General features: G+C 41.3%; 1 pseudogene; it reads right to left on the reverse strand.

The window, feature by feature from the left end:
• Positions 1–15,395, reverse strand: part of LOC120437910 — a 31,527-nt pseudogene extending 16,132 nt beyond the window's left edge.
• Positions 15,396–15,998: the final 603 nt, after the last annotated feature.

Raw genomic sequence — 15,998 nt, forward strand, 5'->3', positions numbered from 1 at the left:
CAGACGTCTGCGTTTTGAACAGATGTCCTGCATCGCATTGATTCTCCAGTGTTCTGTCACAGTATCTCTGCAGAACAGTGAGTTTGTCCTAGCGAAATACAGAAAGGTTGTTGGACAATTTAACCACAGTCTAGGAAATGCAGAAATAGAACAGCAGTGGGGTCTTCACACACCCCCGTTCTCTACTAGCCATCGGGGCGGGGGGCTGGGAGGAGGTGTTGGCTGTCCGATTGGCCTCCCTGCTGCTGCGGAGCCTGGGGAGGTCTGCTTGCCTCCACCCTGGGGGAAAGGGTCACATCTCTTGGGTCTGGGTGCCGTTTCCCCCTCTGGGGGCGAGGGTACCTGGACCCGGGGTATAGAGTATGTTAGGGGAGTGTGATTGTGTGTACATGTCCATGTATGTCTATTCCTACGTTGGGTGAGTGCTGAGTGTTTGTATATGTGTGCATGAGGGTGGGAATGCATGTTTGTGTCTGTGTGTGCCTGTTTATCTGTGTCTATATGTCAGGTCGGGTCTTACACTCCACCTCCCTGGGAACACCCAGGCCCTCCAAAGTTTGTAGGCCTATCTCCCCTCACCACACTCCCTGCCGGTAACTGATGCCCTCAGGGGTTGGTGCATTGGTGGTTCTTGGTGTCCGGGGCTGGGCGCTCAGGTATGCACCAGCTCACTCCCGGTGGCTACTTGGCGGGGCCTGGTGCCTGTCGCTCGGTCAGGCCTCTATCGGGGCAAAGGGGGCCCTCGAGCCTCCGGCCTCGGGGCCTGCGGCTCGGTTCACTCTGGCACAGCTGGCTGCCGGCAGAGCCGGCAGGCACGCCAGTGCAGCCCCCTCTGGCTTCTGCTCCGTGGCTACTCGGTGACCCCTCGTCTGGGGATCTCCTCAGCCCTTCCCACGAGGGTGGCACGGATGCCCTTCCGGTGGTACTCCTTGGGCTTTCGCAATCTGGGGCCTCTGGATGTCTGGAGCCTGGATCTCCTCCATGCCTGCTTCATGCCCTCGGGGACGGGGCTATGGCCCTCCACACCCTCTAGCAGACCGTTACATGGGGAAACCTTTTGTATACAAGCGCGTTGATCTACACAGGTGTGCACACGGGTGTTCACTGTTCGTAGACATAAACTACACCTTTCTTAGCTGCTACTTCAAAGCACATTGTGCGCTGTCGGTCCTGCGTGCTGCACAACAACATTCAATATTTAGTATTTACTGCTGTTTACACTTACCTAGATTAACGTGATGGTGTTGTGTTTAGTATGTTGCTTTGTTTTTTTGTTTTTTTGCTTGTTTTCTCTTCTTTTTCTCTCAACAGGTGATCCAGGAGATTTTTTTTTCTTTGTCTTTGTAAGTGCCCTTTCTCACTGTCCCTTTTCCCTTCTGTTTTTTCTTTTCCTTCCTCTCTTTCTTTCTCCCTTTCCTATCCCCCACTCATGTCTGTCCCATCTGTAACAACTGAAAATAAAATAAATAATAACAACAAAGGTTGATCAAATGGACCATTGGTCTTCAGACAACAATTCTGACGGCTAAAGAACCAAATGGGACAGACAAAAAAAAAAAAAAAAAAAAAAAAGAAAAGAAATAGAACAGCAACAAACTGAACATGGACAAAACAAAGAGCTGTGTTGTTTTGTTTTTTGTGTGTGTGTTTTTCCAGCAGGAACATTGATTTTCCAAATTCTTGGATAAATCAAACCGAGCCTCTTCAAACAGACAAACTGGGAATTAAATGGGCAAAGGAGTGGTGGACCACCAGAGAAAGTCAGCTGTAGTAAATGGAAAATGGCCTGTATTTGTATAGCACTTTACTAGTCCCTAAGGACCCCAAAGCTCTTTACACATTCAGTCATCCACCCATTCACATACACATTCACACACTGAAACAGTCTTTTTTTAAGGGAGAAATGGTAAATGTGATGCTAGTGAAATCATCCCCAAATTAAATTCATATTTATGAACCAGGAGCTCTGTACCGGCATAGTACAGACAGGTATTTTGAAATCCTGCTGAAGTGATGATTTTTGACTCAGAGAACCAAATCATTAATTTCGAGTTTAACAATCACTCACATGTGAATGACAGTTCACTTGACAGCTCTATAAAGGTGACCTGCTTTTGAAATATTTTAATTCAATTGTAAATGATCATCTCAGGAAAAAAATGACTTCTGACCTGAGAGTTTCCACAGTACACTGTGAATGCTTTAATCCAGCAGAAAGACGCTTCACGCCTGAATCCTGCAGGTGGGAATTACTCAGGTCCAGCTCTCTCAGACTAGGGGACTGAGAGCTAAGAACTGAGGACAGAACTTCACAGCTTTTCTCTGAGAGTTTACAGCCACTCAGTCTGAAAAAAAACAAAACAAACAAAATCAAAAAAACTGACAATCTATATATCTAGTGAACTTTTATGTAACATTTGTTAATATATCTTGTAATAATGAATGTCTTTTTATTTTTTAAAGGAAACCTTAACATACTAAGATACAGCATCATATGGATGAACTTGGCTAAAACAATTAGTGAATTAATTCTGATGAAACAAAATGTCATTTGATCTGACCTCAGAGTATTCAGTTTACAGTTTAAATGTTGTAGTCCATCAGAGAGAAGCTTCACTCCAAAATCCTGCAGGTTTTTAATACTCAGGTCCAGCTTTCTCAGACAAGAGGACTGAGAGCTGAAAACTAAGGGCAAAGCTTCACAGTTTTTCTCTGAGAGTTCACAAATGTTGAGTCTGAAAATTAAAACACAAACAACGCCTGTTGTTTAATTGTAATCAGGGTGCAATAAGTAATCCTACAAATTAAAGAATCCTTATCCTGTATTGAGCAAGTTATAAATGCTCCACCTTAACTCAGAAATTATTTAAAATTAAACAACAATAAATGGGTAAAGTTTATCAGGCCAAATAATTTCATTTGGTAATTTTGTACATAGAATAAAACCAAAATAAACTAACAGATAAATAGATATAACAGCAGAAAATATAAATGAATCCGACCTCACAATATTTAGTTTGGCGTATGGACTCTCCACTGCATCAGACAGAAGCTTTACTGCTGAATCTTTCAGGCTGTTGGTACTCAGGTCCAGCTCACTCAGACGACAAGAGTGGGAGCTGAGAACCGACAACAAATCTTCACAGCCTCTCTCTGACAGGTTACAGCTACTCAATCTGCCCCAAAAAAAAAAAACCCAAACAAAAACAAACAAACAAAACACACACAAACACAATGTTAGAGAGTTATCTCTGGGATGCTCAGATGATAGGATGATAGCTCCATCAGGACTTAAGAGAATGGGGCACAGAGAGCGGTGATATTTAAGTACAGCAGTAGGCATACTTAACAATTGTGGGATGTGCATGTGGTTATTTGCACAGGAACTCACACAGACTCTTAGTACGGCAGGACCTTCGTAAAAGCATGTGACATCATCACCGTAGCAAACAGTGACAACAAAGTGACACTTATCGGCAGAAATTACCACTACACTTAAATATGAGGAGACTTTCTGACACACAAAAAAAGGAAAACAAAAACAAAATATTTGTGATCAAATGAAATCCCTTTACATGTTGAACCTAAATAATCAATTAAATAATCTGTGTACAGTACAATGTGAAGGTTAACTTAAAAAAACTGTAACTGTAAATATATAAAATGTAAGTGTAGGAGAAGAAAAATACAAAACATAAAACCCAAATTTGTATAAAAACAATTGTACCAACATATGAAAATTTCAATGAAGTATAGTACACAAATGAAGTGTACTGTAGTATTCACAGACCTGTGGGTACTATAGTATTGTTGGTCACTTTCTAAATATAAATGGCCTGTAAATATAGTTATAAATAATTTATCACATGCTAGGTCAATGTCCAGACTTATTTCATTTTCTGTCTAAAACAAGCCGCTTTGGCTCATTCTCCTTTATAACCCTGCCCTCCCTAAAGGCCAACTTTCTTACGAAATGTACAATCTAATTAAGCATGCTGAATGGCAGAAGCCAGTCATCATGATCTCCATCTTCTCCAGCTCCTGGTTTAGAAATTCTAAAAACTGTGAACCGCTTAAAAACATGATTGGAGATAATATTTTCTCAGATGGATTTTAGTTCCACAGCAACAAAGTTCACAGCAAGATGTCTCTGTTCAGCAATTATTATGCGCAGTACCAGCATACCTTGATAACACTGGATTTTAAACATTAGCTGTATAAAATTCTTCCGGTTAAAAGGTATGTATAAAGGGGATGAGAAGAAATGCAGACTTCATGGAGAATGTTTGGTGTCAGGAAATATTAAAGGCAAATCAAAGATTCATCCAGTCTCTTCGACTAAGCCCACAGAGAGACAGACAACCACTCTCACTCACAACTAGATGCAGTTTAGATCCCCAGTTATTCTAACTGCATGTCGTAGGAAACTCTAGAGTGCCTAGAAAACCCACTGTAAATCTGTGGGAACCCTGGTTATGGTAGCCTTACAGTTAGATATGGTTACTGAGGAGAAACAGGATCTGTGATGAAGCCCAATTATGGTAGCTGAAGTTTATGGTTTAGAAAAAAAAACACTCCTGGAGTTGGAGACAAATGAACAAACTGAGGGTAATAAACCTGTCACAGGGGCTGAAGGACCAGAGCTCTTGATCTTATAGGCTGAGTCTGGATGGTACGTTTATAAGAGTTACAGACAAAATAAGTCAGAAAAGCTGGAGTGAAACATTAAAACTACCATATATTTGACTGAGTGACTGATGATCATTTCATTCCCTTTTAAGCCTTTTTAAAGACTAGGTTCTTTGTAAAATCACCATTTTAACAATGAAGCTATGAGCTCATATTTACTTACAGAGCTTTTCTGGAGGTTTTGACCACTGGCAGCATTCTCAGAAGAGCCTCCTCTGAAGCAGAGTATTCCTGCAGGTCAAACTCATCCAGATCTTTTTCTGATGACAGTAAGATGAAGACCAGAGCTGACCACTGAGCAGGAGACAGTTTATCTGTGGAGAGACTTCCTGATCTCAGGGACTGTTGGATCTCCTCCACTAGAGAATGATCATTCATTTCATTCAGACAGTGGAACAGATTGATGCTTTTCTCTGCAGATAGATTCCAACTGAGCTTCTCCTTGATGTACTGGACTGTTTCCTGATTGGTCTGTGAGCTACTCCCTGTCTGTGTCAGCAGACCTCGTAGCAGCGTTTGATTGGTCTGCAGGGAAAGACCCAGAAGAAAGCGGAGGAACAAGTCCAGGTGTCCATTTGGACTCTGTAAGGCACTTTTCACAGCACTCTGGTGGAAAGATTTTAAATTGTTTTTCTTTTCAAATATTTCAGATTTGTTGGAGGTTGTTTGTTCTTCCAGCAGATTGAGTCCGGAGTTGATGAAGGTCAGGTGGACATGAAGAGCAGCCAGAAACTCCTGAACACTCAGATGGATGAAGCAGAACACCTTGTCCTGGTACAGTCCTCTCTCCTCTTTAAAGATCTGTGTGAACACTCCTGAGTACACTGAGGCTGCTCTGATATCGATGCCACACTCTGTCAGGTCTGATTCATAGAAAATCAGGTTTCCTTTCTGTAGCTGATCAAAAGCCAGTTTTCCCAGAGACTCCATCATCTTCCTGCTCTCTGGACTCCAGTGTGGATCTGTCTCAGCTCCTCCGTCATACTTAACCTTCTTCACTTTGGCCTGAACCACCAGGAAGTGGATGTACATCTCAGTCAGGGTCTTGGGCAGCTGTCCTCCCTCTCTGGTTTCCAGCACATCCTCCAGAACTGTAGCAGTGATCCAGCAGAAGACTGGGATGTGGCACATGATGTGGAGGCTTCGTGATGTCTTGATGTGGGAGATGATCCTGCTGGCCTGCTCCTCATCTCTGAATCTCTTCCTGAAGTACTCCTCCTTCTGTGGGTCAGTGAACCCTCTGACCTCTGTCACCATGCCAACACAGTCAGGAGGGATCTGATTGGCTGCTGCAGGTCGTGTGGTTATCCAGAGACGAGCAGAGGGAAGCAGTTTCCCCCTGATGAGGTTTATCAGCAGCACATCCACTGAGGTGGACTTTCTAGGGTCAGTCAGGATTGTAGTTTTGTGGAAGTCCAGAGGAAGTCGACACTCATCCAGACCATCAAAGATGAACACAACCTGAAGTCTTCAAAGCTGCAGATTCCTGCTTCTTTGGTTTCAGTAAAGAAGTGATGAATAAGTTCCACCAAGCTGAACTTTTCCTCTTTCAGCACATTCAGCTCTCTGAAAGTGAATGGAAATATGAACTGGATGTCCTGGTTGGCTTTGTCTTCAGCCCAGTCCAGGGTGTATTTCTGTGTTAAGACTGTTTTCCCAATGCCAGCCACTCCCTTTGTCAGCACTGTTCTGATTGGTTCATCTCTTCCTGGTGAGGCTTTAAAGATGTCTTCTTGTCTGATGGTTGTTTCTGGTCTGTCTGGTTTCCTGGATGCTGTTTCAATCTGCCTGACCTCATGTTCATCATTGACCTCTGCAGTCCCTCCCTCTGTGATGTAGAGCTCTGTGTAGATCTGATTCAGAAGGGTTGGGTTTCCTGCTTTAGCGATCCCCTCAAACACACACTGGAACTTCTTCTTCAGTGAAGATTTAAATTCATGCTGATGCCACTGGAGGTTCATGGTGCAGGTTTCTGAGTAACACACAAAGAGAATTAAGTATTTGTTAGCTGCACATATTTTAAATGCATTTTTTTTAATTCTGGAGACATTGTTTTAGAAGTGTAAATATTTAGAGAATAATTCCCACTTCTCAGCAAACACTCAGCGAACTTATTCTGCTGCATTTTCTTCAGGAAGTCCACTGCAATCATCACAAATGCTTCTCTGCTTCTTTTATTTTGTTCTTCATTCACACTCTGTAATACATCCTCATTCTCAAATTGACCCTTAAAACATTGTAGGTCATCTGGACTCAGGTCTCTCTGGATCTTCTTTAGTTCGTTCTTTACGAAAGTGATGATTTTTTCCTGTAGTATCTGGAACAGAGTATGAATTATGAATTACCCAAAAGTTTTTCTCGCACCAGAAAGAAAAGAAAAAAATTGGTATGTGTCTGGGAGTCATCTTATTTAGGCACATAATGCACAATCCTTAAATGAAATTTAAACTCTGTAGTATTCGCTACAATACTACCTAATGTTCTCTTTCAATTAGTATTTGTCATACTGTGATTTTGTTATTCCATTGCTTTAAGGTGTACTAAAATGTTTGTGTTGTTATTTCATATATTTATTATTTTGGCCTGGCAAGGTGTCAAAGTGTTTTTTTTTTTTTTTTGTTAAAATACTGAGACCTGCTTGATATTTGCTCATGTATTTATAGTTTAGTGGAGGCACCAAACTGATCAAAAAATTATTTTCAAAGGAAAACTCACTCTACATTCTGATACAGAACCCAGCATGGAGATGACTGTGAACAGAATAGATGTAAAAGTAGTTTCCGTACATGTACAGACCATAAATATGGAGTCCAGCTGTGTTTGATGCTGCTGGGCAGACTGACCACTGGTAACCTCCGAGCTCTGCTGTTCCACTCTGTGGAGGAACCATAAAGAGTCAGCATAATACAACAAAACATTACAACCTAAATTGCAATCTGCTGGTCCACTCCACTAAAAAGTACATACATATATAGAGAGATAGATAGATAGATAGATAGATAGATAGATATACATATATATATATATAGGCTAGTGGAAGAAGAAACAGCAAGAAAGTATCGGTGGGCAGGAGACGAAAACAGTTTTTGGAATGCTACTACACAAGTAACACTGGAAGGGTTACATGAATAGGATTAGGGACCTATGGATTCTTTGATACCCGACATCCACAATGACGCCGAAACAATTAGTAGCTCACTGTTCCAACATGAGAAAGAAGAGCTCGAGAGGATGTCGAGGGTGAAAGTGACGGTGGTCCCAGTGGTAGTCGGAGCATTAGGTGCGGTGACTCTCAAGCGAGTGGCTCCAGCAGATCCCGGGAACAACATCAGAGATCTCTTTCCAGAAGAGCGCAGTTCTCCTCCAGTTTCATGTGCAAAATGAATTATTCCGCTAGCTTATGTGTTTGCGGTTTTACAGGGATGTAAATATAGTTGTGCAAAACGGAGCGTTCGTTCAACCGATTTTAAAGGATTAATCCCCTTAGGGATTCTTCAGTTCTACGGTCAAATGGTGGACAAGACTGTCCATCTGCATCTAAAGGACAAAGGTCACTCTTTCGAAGCTGCCAGTGTTCACATTCAATGGTTCAATGGTAACTTCATTGTCCCCAATGGGAAATTGATTTGCAGTATGTCCATACAGATACATAAAAACAAACACAACACATACACACAAAGATAAGCCCACAGAAAACAACCTAAATTTTATCATCCAAAAAATAGCAGTGTGCAATCCCAACAACTCTCATGATTTAGTGTTATTAACCATGATAATAGCAGTAGGTACAAAAGACAATCTTTATCTCGTTGTCTTCACTGCAGGCACTTTATACCGATGACCTGATGGAGGCAATTGAAAATCTTTAAAGAGAGGGTGATCTGAACACAACATGACAGAGGTTGCCTTCCTCCTCCACCTGCCTGTTATAAAAGTCCACAAGCTGGACCTGAGATCTCCCTGAAATCTGACCAGCCACTTTAACCAGGTTACTAAGTCTGGTCTTATTATTCAAGGATATATTACCGTACCAGACAATGATATAGAAGGTTAAAATAGATTCAATAAAACTTTTGTAAAAAAAAAAAAAAGAAAAAGAAAAAGAAAAAGAAAAAAAAGAGTAGACAAAAACATTAAAATGTCATGGTCCCCACGCCTCGCCAGCTGACATCATGTCTGGCGCTATGTTTTCTTTTGTTTATTCTCCTCTCTCGCCTCTGCTCTCTCTTTCTCTCTCATCCTCTCCCACTCTCTCTTTCTCCTGCCGGGGCGGAGCTCAGTATGGGCTCCCGCCCCTGGCCCACACACCTGGGGATAATCAGCACACCTGCCGCTGATTACGAGTCATACTTAAGATGGCGGATCTGCTCTACCCGTCGCTGGATCGTTGAGCGATCAGCATTTCCCCCGGACCCGTTCCCTGTGCACTGTGACTGAGCGTGAGCAAGAGTGGTAGTGGGAAGAAGAGGAGCTGTTTGTGTTTGCGAGAGATGTGTGGAAATCTTCCCTCCCTGGACTCCTGCCCCTTTCACTCCCCGACCCTGGAACCCCGACACCTTTTCCCCAGACACCGTTGTGTATATACATTTCACTGTGGAGAACACTGTAAATAAATTCACTTTTGGTTTGAAGGAACTTGTGGTCTGCGCCTGAGTCTGCTTCGCTAGCCGTGACATAAAAAGTACAGTCTTTTTCACTGTAGCAGCAAGCTGTGACTCTAAGGACAGAGCTTTATCAAGAACAAGCCCCAAATACTTATAACTATTGTTGGGAACGAAGTGTTGTTTTTGTCATTTTTACTATTTCCATTTATTATTTTATTTTTATTAATTCTATTTTTATTATTTTGTTATTACTGTCATTACTGTTGCATCATAATCATATAGCAAGCATATGTATACAAGAAGTATTGATACAAGAGGTATTGATATTGCATTCAGATGTTCAAATATATTGGTATTATATTAGTCTTTATTACAAGTCCAGTAAGAACCACTTCAAATTGTTGAGTTGAATCTATAATTGTAAAGGCTTTTGAATGTTTTTATATTCTTACACATAGTCTTCAGTGGGGGAGAAACGGAGCTGCAGCGACAGGAAGTTACATGCTTTTGAAGTTGCAGGCTTTTGCAGAAGTGAAACTGAAAGCAGAGTGAGTGCAAGTTAAGAGCAGGGTGGTTTATTATGCATTTATCGCGGATTAAGCTTTAAGTAGTTGTGTTAGATTGAAACAGTTGTGTTATATATTTTACATGTAAGTCAAGATCATTACACACAGGATGGCCTTAGCCTGGTGGCCTAAGTTGAGGTCAACTAAGGTTCAGAGAACACATGCAGCGTGCACGCACAGACAGATGAGACATACACACACAGAGTTTCAGTTGTGCTGGCCTTCTGTCTAGTGGAAAGATGAAGGGTGAAACAGAGGGCAGCAGAAGCTGACATATACATACACACCATAGTAGATTCACTTTAGTAGGTAAGAAGTCGGGGTGCGTACGTGTTAGTCTGTTCCAGGAAGTACACCAGATGTCCCAGAGATAAGCAACAGCGGAGGCGAGCGACCGAGGATGGAGACAGGAAGCACCTGGCTTCGACGCGAAGATGATGTTCTGTTTTAAACTATGTTAAAAGTCATTGTGGTTTTGACTTGACGTATGCTATATTAACTCTGCCTGGCAACAGAAAAGGGGGCTGTACTATCTTAACCCTATAAAACCGTGGTCTGACGATTGTAAAGCAGTTCAATACTGAATCTGAGCAGTGTTGGCTCCGCATATGTGTATTCATTAAAATGCCGTCTAATTTGCACCCGGCTGGATCTGTGGTTATTTTTGGATTTCCCCTCAATATTCTGAACCTTAACACTATCCACCAGCTCAATGACTGCACCATTTACCATGGTTAGCGCAGGATGGGTGGATGTCTTCCTGAAGTCAATAAGCATGTCCATGGTTTTCAATATGTTGGTCTTTAAGAAATACTGATCACAGCACGAAACAAACTCATCCACAACAGGCCCATGGGAATCTTCTTCACAATGAAGGAGGCTTCCAATGACTGTGTCATGTGCATATTTAATGAAATGTCTATTAGCCTGTGTACTGCGACAGTCATTAGTGTAAAAAAAGGCCTTCTAGTAGGCCTTCTAGTAGCATTAATCTAGTAGCATTAATCTAGTAGCAGGCCTTCGCTCAGGCCTGCTACTAGATTAATATGTGTATTGTAAGCATGCATGTAATTAACCTGCTATGTTCTCATCTTCCCTCAACATGTATCACCTGGACACTCTCACCAGTGAAGCTTAAAACCCTCTTGGATGGAACATCAACTCTAAACAAGCACAGTTATCCATTGTGTATAGAATGAACTCAACCTGTGAATAGAAAGGTCAATGTGATGACAAACATATTCAACGCAATATGAACCCTATAAGAAATATTACTGATAAAATAATACTGTAAAACATGTTATTAATGCATTTATCATAAGGCAGATTATATGGCAGCAATAAAAGAATCTCTGAATCCCAACATCGCCTTCCTCAGCACCAGCCTGTTATAAAAGTCCACAAGCTGGACCTGAGACCTCCCTGAAATCTTACCAGCCACTTTAACCAAGTCTGGTCTTATTATTCAAGGACATATTACCGTACCAAGCAATGATAAAGAAAGTTAAAACAGATTCAATAAAACTTTTTTAAAAAAGAGTCATCACTTCAGATGAAACATTAAAACCTCTCAACCTCCTTAAAAAGTACAGTCTTTGTTGAACCTTTTTCACTGTAGCAGCAAGATGTGACTCAAAGCACAGAGTCTTATCAAGAACAAGCCCCAAATACTTATAACTGTCCACCAGTTCAATGGCTGCACCATTTACCACTGTTAGTGCAGGATTGGGGGATGTCTTCCTGAAGTCAATAACCATGTCCTTGGTTTTCAAGGTGTTAATCATTAAGAATGACTGATCACACCACAAAACAAACTCATCCACAACAGGCCCATGGGAATCCTCTTCTCCATGAAGGAGGCTTACAATGACTGTGTCATCTGCATATTTAATGAAATGCCTGTTGGCCTGTATACTGCGACAGTCATTAGTGTAAAAAATATAAATTCGAGGAGAGAGACAACAACCCTGTGGTGAGTCAATAGAAGAATTCAGCTGTTTGGAAAAACAGACGTTAACTCTCACATACTGAGATCTGTTAGTTTAAAAATCTTAAATCCAACCAATAAGATTAAAATCAAGTTTAAAGTGGTTATGAAGATTATAAGCTAAAAGATGTGCCTGAATATTATGAAAAGCTGAAGAAAAATCAAAAAATAAGAGCCGAGCATGAGCTTTGGCACCATCAAGATGGCGATATAGGAAATTTAACAGAGTTACCATTGCATCATGAAAACCTCTACGAGGCCTGTATGCAAATTGTAGTAGGTTGATAAGCTTTTCTACTTGCTGAAGCATCTCCTTCCTAAAGAGTTTTTCAAAGGACTTCATAAGTACAGATGTCAACCTTCAGGCCTAAAATCATTTAATGACGTAGGTTTTGTGGTTTTGTGGTCTTTGTGGTCTCGGCAACTGGAGAAATAATTGATTTTTTTTTTCCACGCCTCTGGAACCTTCTGTTGCTGAAGTGATAAAAGAAAGATATAAGAAAAGATGCTGCATGATTGCTGTTAAAGTGAAAGTACCTGAAGTGCCTAAATGCTATGCTTTATATTAACAAAAGTGTCATATAACCATTTAGTCTAGTATTAAATTGACATGGCCCCTCAGAATAGAGGCCTTGGACCACATGTCTTTAGTGATTGAAATGTAGGAGACTCTCACCCACCATTGTCTGCAGATGTTGATAACAGGGGACCATCTGCCAGTGGAAATTTACTAGAGGGAGTAAGGCAAGGTCGCAGCCTTGCTGAAGTTGAGAAAAGATGTTTTTCAGCTAGTAGATAATAACCTCTGAGTACGCTATGCAATGTGACTGCCGAATGCTTGTGTAACATTGTTTTTTAGACTAGAGTGGGACAGCCGGTAATAAAACTGTTAAGTGCATATAGTCTTTTTGAGATTCACAATAGTGTGCCATGCAGTGCATATCTCCCATCCGGAAGTGTTAAAAACTGAGCAGTGTGTTGTCTTCCATCAGATGCCTATGAGGAATCAAAAAAGCAACTCGGTGAAGCGTTGATACGTAAGATTGCTCAGCACATGTTCTAAGCACCTGTCCACATACCATCAGGGCCTGGACTTTTATTATTCTTAGTGAGTTTAAAAAGATTTCCCACCCTTCGTTCATCAAAGAACAAAGCTGGGGGGCTCTGGTGCTCTCTTTTAACAAATCCAATTTTTTTCCAAAATTATAGTAATCATTAAATCTCAAATAAAATCTTTTTAGCTCATTGGCTATTGAGAGTCTGAACTAAAACCAGGGTGACTTGTCTTATTAAAGTGACTGTAACAGTGACCAGTCATGTGTTTCACACACACACTCACACACTTTATCCTTGTACTTTATTTTGGCTTTTTTTTAATTTCTGTTCTGATCTCCTTCGAATTTCTCTAACTTTTGAGATAGTCCCTTCAATGAAAGCTTTTTTTCTTTCATGAATCAGCCTCATAAGAGCTTTTGAAGACAATGGTTTGTTATTAGGGCAATAAATGCAAAACATTTGAAGGAATAATCACATCTCTGCAAAAGGAGATATAGCTGCAGACAGTGTCAGTCAGTTCATTAATGTCTCTGCAGGATTCTGTAAACACCGACCAGTCTGTACAGTCAAAGCAGCCCTGCAGAGCTAACAAGGCGTTGTCATGGCAAACGTTTATGTGGTGTTTCCTCACCTTCTCTTTTCTCAGCACAGCCTTATAAATTACCAGGAGATGTTGTGGTCTGAGGATCTGAGGGCAGGGCCTGCCACAGATGTATACGTGCCTTTTATGGAACCATAACATACATCCTGAGTCTTGTTGAAGCATGTGGGACATTTCACATACTGATAAAAACTGCTCAGTGTGTTCTTCAAGTCACAGTGATTAAACTCCCCCAGAACAATATTAGGGGTCTCAGGAGAGGGAGGTTGTAGTGATTGGATAACATTGGAGATGGTGTCAGTTGCATTCTTTGGGTTTCGTTTAGGATGGATTTGAAGGACGGTGACGTTGATCTGTGGGAATTCCCTCGGCAGATAAAACGGTATCAAAGACACAGAGAGGAGCTCAATGTCAGGCAGACACACTTGTTTATAGACAGTAACATTTTTACACCACATCTGGTTAATATACAAATACTAATGTCTCTACTGTGAGATTTCTGGGTAGCTCCAGGGTCTTGATCCAAGCATATGGGAAACCCGAAGCCATTTAGCTCCAGAGAAGAATCAGGGTCAGACTCCCTGAGCCACATCTCTGTGAATGCCATTAGACATGTATCCCCTTAGTCATGTAAATGTGCCACATTCATCCAATTTACTCCTCAGAGACTGCACATTAGCCAGGATTATTGATGGTAAAGGAATACAATTGTATCATATTTGCTTCCTCAGTCGCTGACGTAGACCTCCCTTCTTACCCCGCTTAAAGCTGATGCTTTAGGATTTCCTCAGGCTCAAAAACCCCCCAAAAAACCCCCCATAAAGTAAAAAATAAGTAACATAAAGTTAAATAAAGTCAGTTAAAACACTGACAGACAGAGTCAACCTGCTATCATTACTCCTATTTTGGACAGAGAAGACAGACGGTTTGAAAAAAGAGTGACAGCAGCCATCTATGTTCATTGTGAATGACTATCTTTGAACATAGGCAGTGGCTTACCACACCAACTGTCTGTCATCTATAATCAAGTTTTGAGATCCCGTCCCAGACACCTTACCACCGACTCACTTCCTGGGCCTTCTAACCTTAGGAAATCACATGATAGGGTGGGGCTAGGTTTCACAATGAGCTCACCCGAAACATTGGCTGATTGTGACCTACACCCATTATTACACATTGGCTCCTGTGATTAGGTAGAGCGTCATTAGGGAGGTTATTCTCCCTTTTGGAGGGATCTCCCATTGGGTTTAAATCTGGGACTCTCCACCAATTTGACCCTAGAACTGAAGAAGCTTCTCGGATGAGAGGTGAAACATCTTCAAGCAACTTAAAAAGATGCTTTTTCCTTCCAAGCTCCGTAGACTACAATTACCCGGATGACTGAGAACCTTCACAGACAAGAATAGAATAACTTCATCATCCCAAAAAGGAACTGGATTGCTGGCTGAGCAGCAGAAGGAAAGTCCAAACCATTGTTCGCAGTGGGCATGCTTGCTTTGCTCAGTTTAGCTGCTAAGCTAAAGTCAAACTACCCACTGCTAGTGCATATGTTTCTATGATAGTTTAGGAGTTTTGAGACACTGCTCTTCTACATAGATGCATTTTAGAAACCAGGAAACGTGACAATCATTTAATAAGACACTAAACTGACATCAGTTCCTGTTACTAACAGCTCACCTTTCTGCAACAGACACCTGATGAACTGTAAAAGCAACAGGTTCAAGTTTAGACGCATCACTCTGTAAGGACGCAGAGCTGGGTGGAGGTCCAGGTGGGTTCCTGTGAATAATGATGGAGCAGTGATGTGAGTGCTGAGCTGTGACATGGAGAAGAGTCATGGACAGTTAGAGATGGTCATCTCACCTCTGAGCTTTGGTCTGGCTCTCATGTTCCCCACACAGAGTGCTTTTAGAGGGAGGGACTCCCTCCTCTCTGTCCTCACACTGATCCATGCTGCTCAATTCAGCTCACACACACTTTCTACCTTCACCTGCAGAGGAAACACAAATCATTCATGTGCACATCAACTGAGTAACAGTGACTCTGACAGCAGTTAGTGTGAAATAGTGGCTGAGCACAGGACACATTCAGTGTGTTTTTATTCTAATTCCTCCACTCTGATTAAATGGATTAAATTCAGAGCAGAGTACTAACAGAAAAATAACAGAAGTATGATTCTGAATCCAGGACTGTAATGGAGTATAAATGGAGTATGAATAAAGACTTTACTTGAAAGAAACATTTAGAGCATTTTAAAATGTTTTGAATCATATTCATTTCACTTTAGATATTTGTAAACAGTAAAGTAGTTTTTAATATTGCAGCTGTTTCCTTCACCTGTGTGTGTGTATGAGCCACACCTTTATGTGCTGATTTAGAAATATGTGGTCCGACTGCTCAGACTGAGTCTAAGAGGAAAGTTCACACACTGAAAAAAGTTTTGTTCCTAACTTTGTCAGAGTTTGTCTCCAAAGACAAAGAAGACAGAGCACACA

Source organism: Oreochromis aureus, linkage group 3 (genome assembly GCF_013358895.1).
Source record: "Oreochromis aureus strain Israel breed Guangdong linkage group 3, ZZ_aureus, whole genome shotgun sequence".
In the NCBI taxonomy this organism is placed as follows: domain Eukaryota; kingdom Metazoa; phylum Chordata; class Actinopteri; order Cichliformes; family Cichlidae; genus Oreochromis; species Oreochromis aureus.